We start from the raw sequence: 14,597 nt of genomic DNA, 5'->3' as shown, positions 1-14,597 counted from the left end.
ATGCTGTTTGTTTGTCTGCGGCTGTCCCCTCTTGTGGGAGCTTACAGCATATACATTTTACACTGTAAATTGCCTAAGACTTTGTGTCGAAATGTGTAAACCAGTCTAGCGGCTCTGTTCCTTTACCGTTATATACTACGTTAAATAAAGGTGGATTTTACTGGAAATTCATCTATTGCCAAGTACTCTCTGTGGTAATCCGTATGTAGTGAGCGCCCCCTAGTGGTGGCAGCAGGCACTTTGTAATTAAACTCTCCTGCCTCGCTCCATGCTTCAGCCTTGAATACTCTGCATCTTTCCTACACTGCAGACCAGGATTCCAGGGTTTGGGCCCCTCCTTGCCTACAGGTCTTTCATGCAAGGTCCCCTGGTGCTCTATCATTTTTCCTGGCTGGTAGCTCTTAAAGGGCCAGTGTGCACCAATGTACAATCGGTGAATCAATGGCAATCTGACGCTGCTTTCTAATGCCCTTATCCCAGTGTCCTGTGTCTGCACATTAGGTCAGTATTGGTTCTTGTATTGTATTCCTGGCTTCTTCGACCATTGACCTTGCTACCTGTCTGCTGCCCAGCCTGACCCTCTGCTTGGTTTCCATGCTGCCTGAACTCCACCTGCCCTGCTGCTTTTCTGTGTTTTTTTCCTTCTAATTTTGTCCCGTACCGGTGACAATTTCCTGCTCCACATCTGCTAATAAAGGCTGCTCCTGCTAAGTCCAGGTCCCTGTACACGGGTTAGCACCATGGAATTATTTAAGGTACCCTTATACCAGTTCAGCCGACAGCTATTCCTCCCGAATCCCCCATGCACATACACCTCTGGTGGCAGCTTATCTCCATGAGGGGATCAGGCATGGGCATTCATCTTCTCCGATCCTTCACCCCCTCCCCGTTAATGGAGAGTTCAGGGGCCCCTCATACACCTGTGGGTTTGGCCAATGAAAGTCTAATGTGTATTGGGCCTTTAATCTCCACTCCCTGTAAGATTAGTTGCCGTGCAGGGAGTTCACACAATCCGAGCTTTAAGGGGGTCCCCCAAACCAAAGCTGATTATTGCCAAAAATGTTTAAAATATTGAAAAAAAAATAATCCTCTCGCCTCTTGAAGCTGCTCTGTTCCAGCAAAGAGGACCCGTCCCCAGAGAACTTGAAGTGTGACGTCCGTGGTCCTGTATGCAGACGCTCAGACGTGTCACTGATGAGGCCACTGAATGGCTGCAGCGGTGCACGTGAGCAGGGACGTTGGCGGGCGGACAACCCTTTTTAGATGTAAGGAGAATCGGAGGAAATGCAGCTCCCATCCCTTGAAATATGTTTTCTGAAGTATGGAATATGGGGGCCCCTGTGATTTCCGTGTAACCCCCTCATTACTTACAGCTTCAGGCCCTATCACATTCCCAGTGACCGCATTGACATAAAATTGCAGTTATGTTAAATCATCCCTTTGGCGTGTTGGGGTGCGGAGCTGGTCCCCGTGTTATACGCCTGTACAAGCCTCTGCCTCATCTCGGATTCCGCACACCTATGAAGGAGGCCATGCGCCGAGGGCACGTACACCGGTGTGATTACATTCTCGTATGGAAGGAGCCCGGGAGCAAAAGCAATAAGTGTCTTCCAGTTACTCCTGGCCTTTTGTCATCGGAGTGGTAAACATTTCTCCGCCGTACGCACGCTATGTGTTTCCATGGATGTCACCCGCTCTGCCGTGTGTTTGATATGAATGGACGTGGAAGTGACTTGAGCGAAGGCTGCAGTTAATCATCGCACCCCCCCCTTTACAAACCGCGTCCTTCGGGAGGTCACAGCAAAGCCACATATGACCGGGGCTTTAAAATAGTTATTTACAGAGCGTGGCCCCAGAGTGATCAGACTGGTAATTGCTTCCAGGTAATACGCTCACGTCAGTGGACGGGATGGATTGTCCTCAGGATGGATTGTCCCCCGGTCGGATGATGGGGGGATGGATAGTCCTCAGGATAGATTGTGCTCTGGATGGATGATGGGGGTTGGGGGAAGGATTTTCCACTGGACGCATGATAGAGAATCAAATGTTTCCTGGATGGATGATTGAGGGGAAGGCTTGGATGATGAGAGGGTGGATTGTCCCCAGGACGGATGATGGGAGGATGGATTGTCTTGGGCCAGATAATGGAGGAATGGATTGTCCCCTGGATGGATGGGGGGGGGGGGGGGGTGTTGTCTTCATGGCAGATGATTGGGGTGCTGGATTGTCTTTGGAACGGATCATAGGATAATGGATTGTCCCCTGGACGGATAATGGGGGTTGTATTCTCCCCCGGATGGATGGTAGAGATGGATTTTCCCCCAGACAGATGATGAGGGAATGAATTGTCTTTGGGATGAATGATGGAGGATGTAATTTCTCCGGATGGATGGTGGGGATGGATTGTCTTTGGGACGGATAATGGGGTGTGTGGGTTGTCCCTGCAATGAATGGTGGGTCTTACAACACCTTTTGTTATGTATGACACGTTCCTTCAGAAAGACGAGGGCCTCGTTCACACATGGTGTAGAGGAGCAGTCGTCGCTGCAGCACTTACACCAGAGTCTCATTGTTTTCTGTAATCCGCATCTTGACACTAAACTGTGTGACTGGTGACGTGTGCGCAGGCTTATGGATGCCATCAAGGGGCTCTGATTTTTATTTTTTTGCCATTCTGAGATATTAAGGTGCTGGAAAGTTATTGAAATTTTTTGTTTTAAATCTATTGGGTAAAAAAATAAATAAAGGGGCTAAACCTGAAAATCTCCTGCTCTTCAGATCTGTTCTGCCTTTGATTTCCGCCTTGTCCGTCTACCGTAAGTTGTATATTTTCTGGTCAGAGGCGCTTTGTGTCGGTCGCATCTGCTGGATTATTATTTCTCCTGGGACCGGTGAGACTCTTTAATTACACTGGACCGTTTTAGTCAAAGTCCCCAAATCTCTTGTGACTGCCCTACGCCTGAGGTGAACCTGAGGTCCTGCTCCACTTCTCACCACGGTTCTCCAGCACGTTCACCGGTCGCTCAAGGCTCCCGCGTCCGTGATATCAATGACCTGGTCTCCCTACAATACTTTGCGGCAGCAGTGACATTTAAAGGGATTGTCCAGTCTTATTAAGATAATAGCTTAAAGTGACAGTCATAAACTGGTAGCCACCTCTCTGTGCGGTGCCCGGTAGCCACCTCTCTGTGCGGTGCCCGGTAGCCACCTCTCTGTGCGGTGCCCGGTAGCCACCTCTCTGTGCGGTGCCCGGTAGCCACCTCTCTGTGCGGTGCCCGGTAGCCACCTCTCTGTGCGGTGCCCGGTAGCCACCTCTCTGTGCGGTGCCCGGTAGCCACCTCTCTGTGCGGTGCCCGGTAGCCACCTCTCTGTGCGGTGCCCGGTAGCCACCTCTCTGTGCGGTGCTCGGTAGCCACCTCTCTGTGCGGTGCCCCGGTAGCCACCTCTCTGTGCGGTACCCGGTAGCCACCTCTCTGTGCGGTGCCCGGTAGCCACCTCTCTGTGCGGTGCCCGGTAGCCACCTCTCTGTGCGGTACCCGGTAGCCACCTCTCTGTGCGGTGCCCGGTAGCCACCTCTCTGTGCGGTGCCCGGTAGCCACCTCTCTGTGCGGTGCCCGGTAGCCACCTCTCTGTGCGGTGCCCGGTAGCCACCTCTCTGTGCGGTACCCGGTAGCCACCTCTCTGTGCGGTGCCCGGTAGCCACCTCTCTGTGCGGTGCCCGGTAGCCACCTCTCTGTGCGGTACCCGGTAGCCACCTCTCTGTGCGGTGCCCGGTAGCCATTTCTGTTACATTACTTCCTCATCAAGATTTTTGCATGCTGTCAGTGATTTAAAATCTTAAAAAAGAAAAAAAATGAAAATATCTGACAACTGCCTGGTTTGTTGCAATGTATCAGTGTAGGAAAATTAGCTGTTTCACGGATATATTGATAGCAGGATTAGATTGGGGCAAGTTTTTATATTGTTTTTGTCCCGTGCACTTTATTTGACAGTACACATTGAGGGGGTCCCTAGCTTAGTACCCATATTATGAGGCTTATTACATGCTGTTTCTGTAGGATGTAATGCTTCACTTTCCCTGCGGAGGCGCTGCAGGGAGACTGAACACTTGGCGACCGGTTCCTCCATGGTATAAAGCTGATCACTGGTAGTGATCCGCCTGTTGTTGGCAGACCCTTGATTGTCCATGTGATATGATACAATGGACGCTTGTAGAACCCGGTGACCTTAAAGGGAACCTGTCACCTGGATTTTGTGTATAGAGCTGAGGACATGGGCTGCTAGATGGCCGCTAGCACATCCGCAATACCCAGTCCCCATAGCTCTGTGTGCTTTTATTGTGGAAAAAAAACGATTTGATACATATGCAAATTAACCTGAGATGAGTCAGAGCTTGAAAATATGACTCTTCTCTGGTCACACAAGTAAGATATGACTCTTTTATGTTAATTTGCATATGTATCAAATAGTTTTTTCTACAGAATAAAAGCACACAGAGCTATGGGGACTGGGTAATGCGGATGTGTTAGCGGTGATCTAGCAACCCATGGCCTCAGCTCTATACCCAAAATCCTGGTGACAGGTTCCCTTTAAGACGTCACGTAGAGGAAATGTGGATACAAATAAATCCATGAAAGAAATGCATTATATATAAGGACTCCGATGGTAAGGTTGGGGGGGGCGTCACCTCTCCCCAGGGCCGTGACTATGAATACACCAGCGAATCAAAATGGCGTCCCTGTACACGGAGCCGATTGCAGCCGGGGACGCGAATCATTCTCTGACCCGCTAAAGAGGAGTTTCTGAATCCTAAGTGAAGGCGTTCTGCCCTAGTGCAGCCAAGCTGCAGAGATCCCCGAAACTCGTGGAGCACCCCTTATACAAACCTATAGAACCAATAAGCAATAAAATGAGCACATCACAAGGGGCCCTGCTGCTAGGATCCTCAGTGATCAGCTGATACCCAGCAGCGCCACCACAGGAGAAGCAATGTATTACACTATGTCCATTCATACCAATGGACGGGTCCTACAGAGCGAAAGATGCACTTTGTAATCACACTCTGATCAGAATTGGCTGAAAAGCCCCCAAATGGCAGCTCTAAATTAGAAGATTAATCAGAAGAGTGGTCCTTACATATAGAGAGTCAGAAGTAGCTGGTGGAAGGTGTGAATCATGCTCTGTATAGAGGACAGGAGCTTCTTCAGGATCCTGCATAGTACACCATGCCCCAGGAAAATGCATTGGAGCCGCCTCCACCTGGTGCCCAGAGGAGCAGCTCACCCGGACGCGGGTAGAGGTGTTATAGGACATGTAGAGAGGCGCCACTAGACAGTCAATCTGTGCCTACACTGCAGTAATGCAGGTTTTACCAGCAAAGTGCACAACCCCAGGGTTTAAGTGATGGCTGAAATGGCACCAAATCCATCTACATAATTGCATCATACAATTCTGAGTTCCTGCAGCCACCACTAGAGGCAGCTCTCTGCAGACTGTATACAGTGAGCTCCCCTAGTGGTGACTCCGGGCAGCACAACGTTTAGCATTCAGTTTCAATGCAGGAGGTTTGGAGCTCTGTATCGTGGTGCTCGGATGTCTGTAATAATTGATCAGCGGAAAATGTTGCATCTAAAATCCACATGATGATAAATAGCGGGGAGCCCCTTTAAGGCAGGCATTTTTGCCCTTCTCCTGGTCTTAATTAGCCGGACTGCCTCTTGTGCTTGCAGCGGTCGTGCCTGTGATTATTGAGCAGCAGCTCCTGGCTCTGCTCCCCGTGGCCAGCCACGATTTTCTATATTTTTCCTCCCCTCCCCCATGCCTCAGAATAGAATCATCATTTTCAAACTTTGCTGTCCATTTTGTTAAGTGCCCCTGCGATAAGTAAGAGAGTTTCCGTCCTTTCTCTCTGTCAGGAGAATGAGAAAGACAAATAAAGCCTGACATTTAGTTTTACATTTGCAGGCGAGCAATTTGTGCGGGAGGACGTGAGTAGAAGCGGAGAGTGCAGCGCTGTGACATGCTGACGAGGAACAGGCTGTACCGGCTCCTCCGAGCAGACCTCCTCACTACGACCCCCACCAGGCTTAGAGTGCAGCGCTGTACCGGCTCCTCCGAGCAGACCTCCTCACTAAGACCCCCACCAGGCTTAGAGTGCAGCGCTGTACCGGCTCCTCCGAGCAGACCTCCTCACTAAGACCCCCACCAGGCTTAGAGTGCAGCGCTGTGACGGCTCCTCCGAGCAGACCTCCTCACTAAGACCCCCACCAGGCTTAGAGTGCAGCGCTGTGACATGCTGACGAGGAACAGGCTGTACCGGCTCCTCCGAGCAGACCTCCTCACTACGACCCCCACCAGGCTTAGAGTGCAGCGCTGTGACGGCTCCTCCGAGCAGACCTCCTCACTAAGACCCCCACCAGGCTTAGAGTGCAGCGCTGTGACGGCTCCTCCGAGCAGACCTCCTCACTAAGACCCCCACCAGGCTTAGCAGGCTGTGACGGCTCCTCTGAGCAGACCTCCTCACTAAGACCCCCACCAGGCTTAGCAGGCTGTGACGGCTCCTCTGAGCAGACCTCCTCACTAAGACCCCCACCAGGCTTAGCAGGCTGTGACGGCTCCTCTGAGCAGACCTCCTCACTACGACCTCACCAGGCTTAGAGTGCAGCGCTGTGACGGCTCCTCCGAGCAGACCTCCTCACTACGACCTCACCAGGCTTAGAGTGCAGCGCTGTGACGGCTCCTCTGAGCAGACCTCCTCACTACGACCTCACCAGGCTTAGCAGGCTGTACCGGCTCCTCCGAGCAGACCTCCTCACTACGACCTCACCAGGCTTAGAGTGCAGCGCTGTGCCGAGGAGCAGGCTGTGACGGCTCCTCCGAGCAGACCTCCTCACTAAGACCCCCACCAGGCTTAGAGTGCAGCGCTGTGACGGCTCCTCTGAGCAGACCTCCTCACTAAGACCCCCACCAGGCTTAGAGTGCAGCGCTGTACCGGCTCCTCCGAGCAGACCTCCTCACTAAGACCCCCACCAGGCTTAGCAGGCTGTGACGGCTCCTCCGAGCAGACCTCCTCACTAAGACCCCCACCAGGCTTAGAGTGCAGCGCTGTGACGGCTCCTCCGAGCAGACCTCCTCGCTACGGCCCCACCAGGCTAAGAGTGCAGCGCTGTGACGGCTCCTCCGAGCAGACCTCCTCACTACGACCCCCACCAGGCTTAGAGTGCAGCGCTGTGACGGCTCCTCCGAGCAGACCTCCTCACTAAGACCCCCACCAGGCTTAGCAGGCTGTGACGGCTCCTCTGAGCAGACCTCCTCACTACGACCTCACCAGGCTTAGAGTGCAGCGCTGTGACGGCTCCTCCGAGCAGACCACCTCACTACGACCCCCACCAGGCTTAGCAGGCTGTGACGGCTCCTCCGAGCAGACCTCCTCACTAAGACCCCCACCAGGCTTAGCAGGCTGTGACGGCTCCTCTGAGCAGACCTCCTCACTACGACCTCACCAGGCTTAGAGTGCAGCGCTGTGACGGCTCCTCCGAGCAGACCACCTCACTACGACCCCCACCAAGCTTAGAGTGCAGCGCTGTGACGGCTCCTCCGAGCAGACCTCCTCACTAAGACCCCCACCAGGCTTAGAGTGCAGCGCTGTGACGGCTCCTCCGAGCAGACCTCCTCACTACGACCCCCACCAGGCTTAGAGTGCAGCGCTGTGACGTCTCCTCCGAGCAGACCTCCTCACTAAGACCCCCACCAGGCTTAGAGTGCAGCGCTGTGACGGCTCCTCCGAGCAGACCTCCTCACTAAGACCCCCACCAGGCTTAGAGTGCAGCGCTGTGACTGCTCCTCCGAGCAGACCTCCTCACTACGACCTCACCAGGCTTAGAGTGCAGCGCTGTGACGGCTCCTCTGAGCAGACCTCCTCACTAAGACCCCCACCAGGCTTAGAGTGCAGCGCTGTGACGGCTCCTCCGAGCAGACCTCCTCACTAAGACCCCCACCAGGCTTAGAGTGCAGCGCTGTGACGGCTCCTCCGAGCAGACCTCCTCACTACGGCCCCACCAGGCTTAGAGTGCAGCGCTGTGACGGCTCCTCCGAGCAGACCTCCTCACTACGGCCCCACCAGGCTTAGAGTGCAGCGCTGTGACTGTCCTCCGAGCAGACCTCCTCACTACGACCTCACCAGGCTTACAGCGCATTCACACACAGCAGACATTTCTGCGACTGAAAACCAGTTCCATTTACCTGAATGCGACTTGCAGAAATCTATGTGCCTGCCGCCAAAACAGCCCCATTCAGGTGAATGGAACTGGGTTTTCAGTCGCAGAAATTTCTTTCTCATCTCTCTTACATCTCTTTATCATCTCTGTCTCTCGCATCTCTGTCTCTCGCATCTCTGTCTCTCGCATCTCTGTCTCTCGCATCTCTGTCTCTCGCATCTCTGCCTCTCGCATCTCTGCCTCTCGCATCTCTGCCTCTCCCCTTTATCCAGCTAGGGTTAGAAAAATTCTCCTATTATCTGGATGTGTCTGGTGTTCACGTGAATGGAGGTGATCTGCAATACCAGACACCGCCATGGACCAGAGAGGTGCTGTTTCTGCTTGCCATAAGTAATAATACATGTGGATGACTACTGTAATTGCATGATAACATTGCCTGCTTGCCTCTACCACTAGAGGGCGCTTGCTGCATACTGGTAATACACTGAACTCAATAATGAATCGGTCTTTAGAGAGGGCCCTCTAGTGGTGACTCCAGGCAGCAAGAAATGTATTATTGAGTAACAATGTTTGTATCAGAAAAATGGAGTTATAAAGATAAATTACTGTACAGTCGTTCGCAGACCCGCCGCCGGTCCGGAGTCCATGCCGCTCCAGCGCATGGATGCAATTACATCTATATAATTCTGGGTTACATGATAAAGTGTCTCTTAAAATGCCAGCCACCGAATTATCGGCCTCAACCTAACATATTGTGTGCGAGTTAAAAATAAATGCAGTTTCACCTTCCTAAAAGATTTAGGTGTCCCCATCCTCGCGTCTCCTCGTCTGCAGTAGCCTTCTCTGTGTGATTGCATCGGTCCCGGCACGAGAGGACGCCGCCGTAAATCTCTCAAAACCGGCAAGGTTATCTGCGCTGGAGGACAGGTGGGAAGGAAGCCGTCTGTGACTCGGCCTGTACCGTATGCTGCTTCTCTAGGCACAGTCTGGCTGTTCTCTACTTGTCTCCTCAGTCTCTCTTTTAAAGGGGAACACCACCCAGAGATAACACACCCCGTCTACCACATTGTCTGCTACACACCGTGTCTCCCTTTCAATGCAGCGATGGTTCTTACAGGGTTTTTTCTTCTCTATTTCCCTCTTACTTGCTTGTTTTTATCCTGAAAGAACTGTTCCTACACACATTCAGTCCTTCCCCCCCCCCCCCCCCCTTCCCCGGCTCTTCTGGGGGTAGGTATCTGCGGAGAATCTAACTAGGGACTATATACAGTATATGGCTGCCAGAGGGAGCTTCTTACAGGGGACTTCATATATGGCTGCCAGAGGTGTGAAGAAGACGGACTTACTGGAGACTATTTTTGTGACTGCCAGATGGGGAAGGAAGACTGACCAGGGAGCTTACTGGGGACTGTATTTAAAGCTGCCTGAGGGGGAAGGAGACTGATTGGCAACTTACAGGGGACTTCATATATGGCTGCCAGAGGTATGAAGAAGACGGATTTACTGGAGACTATTTTTGTGACTGCCAGATGGGGAAGGAAGACTGACCAGGAAACTTACTGGCGACTGTATTTAAAGCTGCCTGAGCGGGAAGGACACTGATTGGCAACTTACTGGGGACTTCATATATGGCTGCTAGTGGTCGGAAGAAGACTGACCATGGAACTTACTGGAGACTATGTTTATGACTGCCAGAGGGGGAAGGAAGACTTCTGGAGACTGTATTTAAAGCTGCCAGATGGGGAAGGAGACTGTATTTGTAGCTGCCAAAGGTGTGGGAAAGACTGAATTGGAGACTTCCTTTACAACTGCCAGAGGAGGAAAGAGACAGACTGGAGAACTTGTTTGGGACTCCTTTCACAGCTGACACAGGGGGAAGGAGGCTGACTCCAGAACTTACTTTAGCCTATGGGAGTCATTTATTATTAGATATACGCCATTGGTGTATATATGTCACAGCTATGGTAGCAAAGGGGATAAGTGTCCGATTCTGCGACTTTTCCCTGCTCACGCCAGGTCTAAAACAAAAGGGGACGGTCAAGGGGACGGCCAGCCTTTCTCATTTTCAAGGCGTAGGAGCTGGCGTAGATTTAGGCTGGTGGTGGAGGCGCCTCCACATAACTTAGGTGCATCATGCGCCAGCGCAAGGGGTATTAAGATTGGGGTACTTGGGGACTATTTTTGCAGCTTCTAGAGGGGGAAGGAGTCCCACTAAGAACTTATTGAGACCTTAATGTACAGCTGCCAGAGAGGAGGAGACTGACTTGGGAAGTTAGCAGAACTATATTTACCACAGAGGGGCGTAGGACATTGGTGACAAAGTGGAGTAGCTGTGACACATTGAAAAGAAATATAAGGTGCTTCCAAGGGTTTTCAAGAGATGTAGTAAAAAAAAAAGAGAAATAGGTCATGTGACACTGCCCAGGGGCCCGGCCACAATGGTGCTCAGGGTTGGTTACCCTTCCTTAGCTCTGCTCTGAGGGCAAGCTTGGTGGCAATGAGTGCGACCACCCAGCTTTCCTCCACAGTATAACCAGTCAGTGCTGCCTTCCAGGAGTGTGGAAAAGCCGAGTGACAACCAGTAGGGCCACCATTACAGTTACCATATGGTCACTCAGCTTTCTAGACTGTGGAATGTCTTCTACCAGACTATGCCGTGTTACATTCCCTGCTCCTGTATCCCTGAATATCTCGTCAGACGTGTCGGTCAGGAGCCCAGGAAAGCAGGATGATGACCGTTACAGCTGTCATGTGGGTTGTCACCCAGCTTTCTAGATTCTTCAGCGACATGTTTACCTAGTTGTAGAGGGTTACTCTGAACCCCCCCCCAGGAAAGCCATTGAGGGGTCTGGGAAAGCTGGGTGGCAGTCGAAGGCCACCATTACAGCATATATGTGGGTTGTCACCCAGCTTTCCCACTTACAGATATAATAAATAATGGAGGCTCGAGGATTCTAATGCAATGAATGTGACATTCCCTGGGTAGATAAGTGAGGGCTGGGACGGCACTAAGCTGCTTTCCTTGGACGCGGCTTCCATCTTGCTGCCATGGCCGCCATGTGTCTGGCTCTGGACGCCTCGGAGCTTATCTGTGCTGCCCGACCGGTGAAGACGGCGACTAATCAGCCTGCGACCGCAATCCTCCCAGAACAAAAGAGCAGCTTCACGGCGGCTCGCAGTGGGATTTTAGATAATGAGTTATTAGCTCTGGGCGACTGATAAACGGACGGTCACATGACTGCCTGGAGCGCAGGTACTCTGCGCCCTTCACCCGTATTCAAATACAGTGGTCGGCACTCAGCTTTCCAGAGACTCTGGCATATAAACCTGCATTTGCTGTCCTGAACTGTAGTGTTGGTATTCTGTTCTTGAACCAGGAAGCTCCGGATGAACAGAGGGTGCAGCCCCTTCTCAGTAAATCACAGTTATAGCCATTAATGGTAGTCATTACAGTGGGTGGTCACTCAGCTTTCCAGAGACCTTGAATAACAGATACCATCAGATCTAATCTCTCTCCTCATGCCATGCTTTATGTTCATGAACCAGGAGGCCCTGTTTGAGCAGTGGCCCCTTTTAAAATATTGCACTTTGGCAGCCGTTTCAGAGCTCATAGGGGGTGGTCACTCAGCTTTCCAGAGACCCTGAATAGCAGATACCATCAGATCTATTATCTCTGGTCTTGTCAGTCTTTACTGTAAGTTTGGCATTCTGTTCATGAACCAGGAAGCCTGGATGAACAGAGGGTGCAAGCCACTTTCAGATGGAAACTGTGGAGGATGCAACAGAAAGCGGATGCCATTGCCATTCACAGGAGTTGTCACCCATCTTTCCAGAGACCCAGAGTGACTTAAATCTGTCTTGTTCTACAGATAAAATGTTTTATTTCCCACCTGTCAGTTTTTACTGTAGTTCTGTTTGTGAACCAGAATGCTCAGGCTGAACAGAGTACAGGCCCCTGTACATGATGTGGTATATGCATTACATTGGTCATAGGGCTCCTCACCTGGTTTCCCAGAAGCTACATGTAGTATATACCATCCAATACAGTCTCTTTTCTCTCCCTATGTGTCAGTCTTGACTGTAGTGTTTGCATTCAGTCCATGTACCAGGAAGCTCAGGATGAACATCAGTGGGTACAGGCCGCTCCCAGATAGGATATTGAATCTGGGAAGAATACAATCCAATCTAACTTATACGGAGCAGATGCTGGATGACTGTGGCCAGTACGGTCTCCGTAGAGGTTGTCACCCAGCTTTCCAGAGATCCAGGACCACATTTAAATCTGCCTTGTTTTGCACATCAACTCTGTCTGCTTTTTACTGCGTGTCAGTTTTCACTGCAGTTTTGACATTCTCTTCATGGAGCAGGAAGCTCTGGATGAACAGAGGCACATGCTCCTCCCAGTTTGCAGAACGCAGGATAAGACGTTACCCAGCTTTCCAAGACCCTGCCCTATTCAGTGCATACATTGATCATCTTGTGTGTCAATATTGGCATTCTGTTCATGAACCAGCGGGCTCAGGATGAACAGTGTAATGTTTTTGTCACCTCCACAGCCTTGTCTTTATTTTCGTGTATAAGTAAATGTTTTATGAGGACAGGTGATGGGAATGGTCGCTGCGTGCCGTCTCCTTAATGCGTAGCAGAGCGTCCTTCAGACCATTACAGTACGGCGCAGCGCGCGCCCATAGGTGTACTGTGCATGTGCTCCCTGTCCTTGTGTGCGTTTCCTCTCACAGTCCGAGATGTTAGATTGTGACGGCGAGTGATGCTGATGTCTGTGCAGCGCTGCGGAGTATGTCGGCGCCATATGGTGACCGCTGGATGGAAACGCTGTGAGAAAAGGGTTTACAAGTCTCATCCTTGGGGCCTCATTCGCACATCCGTGTCCGGGATGACCTCGGTGAGCAGTTCATCCGTGGCCGCGCTCCCTTTTCCACAAAACCCTGGCCACGAATAAATCGAAAGATTGGAGAAACCGACGCCGCCTCCGATTTACGCCACATTTTAAACCGATTCTAGATGCAGACGCGTTTGTAAATCTGGGCAGTACGCTTTTTATGGGATCCTTCCGTATTTAAAAAGGAGAGTCTGCCCCCCTCCCCCCATTGTCAGTTCCTCTAATAAAGTCTTGGTAAAACAAAATTAAAAACTCGTATGTGTTTTCTAACGGAGGCAAAAAAAGACATTAAAAGCAAGAAAATTAGGGGAGAAATGCTGTAATTAGCAAAAACGGCATGGAGCCCAAAAATGTTTCTCAAGGGTAAAAAAAATTAATAAAAAAAACGTGTTTGTACTGCGTTTCATAAAGACTTATAGCTAACATAAGGGGGGACGTAATTTAAATTATTTTTTATTTTTTTCTTAAAAACCGTGAAAAATGCAGCAAGAAATGTGGAAACCGCACAGTACACATTGTACAGCATCTGCGGCAGAGATCTACGGCCAGCTGTTCCGGTAGCAAACGGACGGAGTTCTCGGGATACTGCCGCCGTCCTGCTGGACCCCGTGGACTATAATGAGGTCCGGCACGCAGCGGTTTTTGTCTGGCATTCTCTGCCGGCGGTATCGAACAGATAGCCGGAGTTCTCGGGATACTGCCGCCGTCCTGCTGGACCCCGTGGACTATAATGAGGTCCGGCACGCAGTGGTTTTTGTCTGGCATTCTCTGCCGGCGGTATCGAACAGATAGCCGGAGTTCTCGGGATACTGCCGCCTTCCTGCTGGACTTGAATGATTGGAGGCCGTGCCCCCCTTATATCAATGACCAAAATGGGGGGCACCAAGTTAGCAGTGGTCAGCCTTCAGCAGGCGGCTCGCAAGGAAGTAATCCCTAAGCCACTAAAGATCTGCACTGCGCACGGCTGAAAACCGAAAGGCGACCCCCCCCCCCCCCCCCCCCCCCCCCCCTTTTTTGGCCATTGGTTGGGCACTCTGTTCACTGCATTTGACATTTTGTAAAAAAAAAAAAAAAATTAACCCTGTCCATTCCCTTAAGTACCGTTCATGTACCACGTTGAGGGGTAGGACGCTCTGGACCCCCCATGTTGTTTGGCTCTGCTGTGCGGCGTTCCCTCGTGTCTGCGTCTTTCGTCGAGGTTCATCCGATTTTCCGCGCTCCTCTGCGGCAGCTTAAACAGAGCACAAAGCCTCCATTAATTAAGGCAGAATTTGGACGGGGGGGGGGGGGGGGGGGGGGATCGCGGCTTTGTGTGAATTAACTGCTAAAAGGTCCCCGCTGATTTAATTGTTTAATTAGCTTAAATGTTCTCTTGTCGTACAATGGGTTCGGCGATGCCAGTCGCTCCGGTGTCTGCAGTGTGAGCGCGCCACAATGTGGCTCTTCTGAAGACGGGGGTAAAAATGCCAGGCTGGGAGGGG

At 51.4% G+C, this 14,597-nt stretch overlaps 1 protein-coding gene across 7 annotated transcripts in view; it reads left to right on the top strand.

Annotated features, from left to right (window-relative positions):
* TSNARE1 (t-SNARE domain containing 1) overlaps positions 1-14,597 on the top strand; it is a 246,532-nt gene that overhangs the window by 107,324 nt on the left and 124,611 nt on the right. The window lies entirely within an intron of this gene.

This window comes from Bufo gargarizans, chromosome 5 (assembly GCF_014858855.1).
Source record: "Bufo gargarizans isolate SCDJY-AF-19 chromosome 5, ASM1485885v1, whole genome shotgun sequence".
Classification (NCBI taxonomy): Eukaryota; Metazoa; Chordata; class Amphibia; order Anura; family Bufonidae; genus Bufo; species Bufo gargarizans.
This window is presented reverse-complemented; position numbering and strand designations above follow the sequence as displayed.